The sequence below is a fragment of the Cynara cardunculus genome, assembly GCF_001531365.2.
Source record: "Cynara cardunculus var. scolymus isolate 2C chromosome LG 2, CcrdV1, whole genome shotgun sequence".
Lineage (NCBI taxonomy): Eukaryota > Viridiplantae > Streptophyta > Magnoliopsida > Asterales > Asteraceae > Cynara > Cynara cardunculus.
The window spans coordinates 3,257,145-3,263,144 of NC_037529.1; positions in this window are offsets into that span (position 1 = coordinate 3,257,145).

Sequence of the window (6,000 nt, forward strand, 5' to 3'; positions counted from 1 at the left end):
ATCCGACACCACCGTCGTCACCATCTCCACCACACCTTCCACCACCGCCGGTATCTCCTCCGTCAACCCATCAAACCCTGACTTCATCTTCTCCACCATCCCTACCGCCGCTGCTCCGGTGGCTAAAACCGACCCAAAAACACCCTCTTTCACAAGATCAAAAACCAGACCAACAATCTCACTGATCACCTCCATAACCACCTCCAAAACGTACCCAATACAAGTTCTGATCAGATCTGCGATTTGCTCCATTGCTGATTGCAGAGCTTCTCCAGGGACTCGGAGTCCTTGGATTGCGATAACGAGGAGGTATGCGGTGGTGTTGAAGATTAAATGAGATAGAAGGTTTGAAAGCATGGTAATGGTGGAGAAGATGAGGTTGATGAGGATGAGGATCGCCATTGATGAAAGGTTGGAAGGTTTACAGGAGAAGATGAAGACTTAAGATGGAAGTATGGTTTTAAAGAAGAATGAAGGCATTGGTTGGGTTTGAGATTGACTTGATGTTATAGTTTAATGTGGGTTGATGGTTGAATATGGGGGGTTGCTGATGTATGTATTCGTGTGGAAATTATAAGGAAGAAGGGTACTGACACACACATATACATATATATGTATATATATATATATATATATATATATATATTTATTGGGTTGGGTTCACGTGAGATCAAGGGGTTTTTCGTGAGACCCATAAGACCAATTTATGTTCATTGATCAACTTTACAAACTAATGATCTAATGGTCTAAAATTGTACGGTGACAATTTTGTGATTATTGAAAAGTCTCATGGCAATTTTGTGATTATAAATGTTCAGATTGTAGATCTAATCCAAGGGTTGAGAATTGGTCTTACGGGTCTCACAAAAAACCTTGGGTCTCACAAAAAACTTTTGATCTCACATGATCTCAAGTCTCTCTCTATATATTATTTATATATGGAGATGTTTGGAACAAATGAAATATGGATTTATATTACAAAGAAATATTTATATTTATGATATGATATTATGGGTTGGTTCCGAGAAGAGAAGGAGAGTTAAGTTAAGAAGCGTAAGAAGAAATCTCCGTTGTTGGATGCACATTATGATGAGATGTACCGAGATGTACTATATCAATCACTGTATCAAGCGTGATTCACAGGTGAGTTTGAGATTAAAGGTGATTAAGGGTCCAAATCCCATTTTGCGCTTCCCACACGATTTTTTGCACGCACGCACTCGCGCACACGCGCACACACACACACACACACATATATATATATATATATAAGTTATTATGTAACCTTTTACATTTATACGACCAATACAATTCAATCTCAACCGTCCATTTAATTTGATGAATATGTAATTTCATAAAAGTTCTGATTGTTTCTTAATATAAAGTGTTGATCAATTAATGAACCCTAGTCATCTTCCATAAATATTCAAATCATAATAAATGAACTCTCATCATTTCCATAAATATCTCATTTAAAACCTTCTATCTCTCTCTCTCTCTCTCTCTCTATATATATATATAGCTTAATTATTTGAAAACTCCAAAATTTATGATATCTGTGAGAACTTCTACCTTAAAGTTTTGTTTCACATGATTTTATTCCATTTAAATATGATATTTAATTTATCGAATAATATATATATTTGTTTCATACGTATTCGGTTCACAACATAAAACTTTTTTACATGTATATTTTGTTTTATAAATACATAAAAAAGAATCACAATGTGAATCGAGCACATGTGAAAGAAACACATTTTTAAACGAATACATATTAACCAATGCATTAAATTATAGCTATAGATAAAAAAAAATCCTATAAAAAATATCACACAATACACTTGTTTTAAAAACTCTCACAATTTAAAAGAGTTTTTAAAAAAGATCCACACATATATATATATATATATATATATATATATATATATATACACACACTTGGATCACGTGAGACCAGTCTGTTTTCGTGAGACCACTTTTTTATACTTGAAACTTCACAGCAAAACACTATGAAGGTAACCTTCACAGTGTTTTTGTTGTGAATGTTTGGTTTTTTTTTTATCTTCATAGCGTTTTACTGTAAAGTTTCAAGTGTAAAAAATGGTCTCACGGGTCTTGTGAAAACAGACTGGTCTCACGTAACTCCCAACCTTATACATATATATACATACATATATATATATATATATAGAGAGAGAGAGAGAGAGAGAGGCGATCAAATGCAAACCACCCATATTTGTACAAACTGTGCAAATCGCCTTCATCCGTCGATTTAATTGTTTAATCTTGTGGAATTTTTTCATGAAAATGTTTATTCTTATGTAATTGTTTTATATATAGTTTTTTAGTGAAATTGTTTCATATAATAGTTATGAAATTTTAATGAAACTGCCTTATGTATTTCTCTTAAATTAATATAATAAAGATGATAATATTCATGATTAACACCCTCTACAATAAAAATGATTAACCAACTTCTCCTAATTACAAAAAAAAATGAACACAATAAAAAATTATGATTGGTTGAATGATATTTGTACATTTTGTACAAATAACATGATTTGTAAAGTAAACCTTATATATATATATATATATATATATATATATATATATATGTGTGTGTGTGTGTGTATATATAAATAAATATATATAGGTGGAAGTTCAAATGAGAACACCTCCATTTTATAAGAACGCGAGAGCACCCTTATCACATGTGATAATACGCGTGAGGGGACTCTGTGATGCGCGGACGACGTATTCTACGACTTAGGACGCGCCAAAGGTTGTTTGCGTCTATGATTTAACATCACATGTGATGATTTTGATGAATTATAGTATTAAATCAACACCACCTTTATCACGTTTGATAATACTTGTGAGGAGGCTTAGTGGTGTAAGGGTGAATTGGTTCGCAACCAAAATCGCATCGAAAATTGCCCGCATATCTGATTTAGTATCACATATGATGAAATAATAATATCACATATGATTGTCTATAATAAAAATAATGTTCTCACGTTCTTGTAAAATAAATATGTTCTCGTTTAAACCCTTCCCCATATATATATATATATATATATATATATATATATATATATATATANTGTTCTCACGTTCTTGTAAAATAAATATGTTCTCGTTTAAACCCTTCCCCATATATATATATATATATATATATATATATATATATATATAAGTCGTGATCATACATAATATACATCCAATCAAATTGTAAACCCAAGTTCGCATGAAAATGTCAAAGTCTGAAGAAAACATTAGTTTATGAATATTCTAACTAATCAACATTATTATATATAATTAGATTCAGACAACATTAGAAAACTAAAACAAGTAGCTTTGTTTAATACCACCCACATGGATCCATATATCTCATTTTTTTGTCTTCTAATTATTCTACTTGTTAAAATTTAAGATAAAAATTAAGGGGTCGTTTACCAAATACTTATCAAATCACATAACCTTATCGAATGAATATAATAAGGACCAATAATCTTACCCGGTTAGAGCGAGACAAGGACCAAGAGTCTTACATTGTTGCATACGATATGGTTTTGGTAGACTAAAATCTTACCCGGTAGGTAATTGATAGCGTTAAATTTTACTGGTAAGTGCTTATTGGGTAAGTGTTTGATAAACGGTCCCTAACATATATAATATTTTGGTACAAATGATTTAGATCACATAAAAAAAGGTTTCAAATGACACATATTAGTGTGTGTGTGTGTGTGTTTTTTCCATTTTAACAAGCATAATTATTGGTTTATAGCAGAACTATAACTACACCAGTAAGAAGACTCGTCTCTCAAACGTATTTCAATTGACAAAAAAGTGAGATGACTTTTTTCAAATACAAGACAGGTTTTGGGTTGATTTAGACTCCCCCACTAGCCTGCAACTGATGAATAAGTCAAAAAAATTCCCCATCGTATTGGTGTCTTTGGAGACGGGGTCCATGTAAGGCCGGTTAAAGTTGCTGTTAATCAACTTTTTGCCTAAATAGTAAGAAAGACTCGTATATACTTATTGATGCATATTACATAAAAAGATTACAAGTTAATTGTGCGTAAATATAACTTATTAAGCTCCATGTTTGAATTCTTGTAACTGACTGTAGATAAATATAATCAAATACAAGATAAAGCTCTTATTTTATAATCTAAAATGTAATTAGAATAATTATTGAGTTATAATAGAATACTTAGTTATTATTAATTTTTATAATATCTTTAAATTTATATTTTATTAAGAAAAACATTATTGTTTGCTCAAAACCACATAAATTCGTATTATAGCATCGACAGAGACCAAAAAAATAAAATGAAACATTGAAATCAAGATACATCTCGCTGCATTGCTCAAGTACTCTTCTAATTTATTTAAATAAGGGTAGGTTGCAAAAATCTAAGAGGTTGATAATTTTTAAGTATTTTTATGTCATTATATGGTCTTTATCTGTGTCATTAGTCATATTATAACAATACAAAAGAAACTAATAAGCATTAAGACAAATACATATATACTTAATCATAGTCTCAAATCTTTGAAACCGAATAAGGGGGCGTACAGGATTATTTAGAACAATTTATGTTTTTTTTTTGTTAAAGTGTTTGTCAACTTATGTGGTGTCAAACTGAAGTTTTATAAAAAGTGTTTGAATTAACTTATACGATACCAAAACGTAATAAGCTGATAAATATTTCTTTTCTTTTTTTCTCATCCAAACAATAAAAACTTCTTATTACCAATAGCAAACGTAATAAGCTGATGAATTCTATTTTTCTTTTTTCTAGCTAAACGTTACAATTAAATTATTATTTTTTTGGGATGGTAATCCTAATAACATTTTTTTCGGTTAAAAGTGGTTGTCATCTCGCTACAAAAGGTGTTGGAGTCTAACTCACACCACTTTGTTTTTTTTTTATTAACCTGGATATCCAACCCGCTAATCCCAGGACAGCCACCTGCTTTGCAGATAGCCCGGAGTCACCGTATTTGAACCTCCGTGGCAACAAGGGGATTTTTATTCCTCATTGAATTTGAAACTGGGACCTCCAGGTACTTTTGATCTTTGGAGCCAAGCTCAAACCAACATGGTTAGGAATCTTGCTTGGAGAGCAGTTCACGATGTGTTACCCGATAGGGTTAATCTACAATCTTGTGGTGTAAATGTGTTGTACAACTGTATCTTTTGTGATACTAATCCGAAAAATACGTGGCATGTGTTTGTTGACTGCCTTTTCACTAAACAAGCGTGGAGAGAGGCCGATGTTTGGGAGTTGATCGATGATAAATGCGAGTTAAGCTAGCAACTTTTTAGATATTTTCTTCTAGTTCTAGCTTCAAACTCTACGATGATTACAACAAAATTCCTTATGATCACGTGGTGTATATGGAGACAAAAAAATGCAAATTGTGGCCAAATAAATCTATTACAGCCCATCAGACGGTGCAAAACGCCTTGGAGGCTTTTGATGATTAACAGAAGGCCAAAGAACCGAAGTCTTGTTTGAACTTTACCACAAGCCCTGCCCCTTGCGTACTATAGCATAAGCCTCCTCTAAATTTTGTAAACTGCAACACTAATGCGGCCATTTTAGAGGATATGTCGTGTGCAAGACTAGATGTGGTGTTTCGAGATGATAAAGGGAAATTCTTAGTTGCTTGAACATCTAACGTAGAAGAGATCCCGCTCGTCAAGGAATGTGAGGCTATTTGCACTTGTTGAAGCTGTGTCTTGGGCGATCGAACTTGGGTTTCCCAAGGTCATCTTTGAATCATATGCCAAACAAGTAGTTAATGTTATCCATGTTTCAGTTAATGATACTTCTGAGTTTGGGGATATTATCTCGAGTTGTTGTATTTTGCTACTTTAACAATATTGGGCTGTCTCTCTGTATTGGGTTAGCCCAGTTTGTTTTTTAGATTGCTTGAAATAAGGCCCATGCCAAGAGTCAGTCGTATGAGTTCCAGATTACTCGG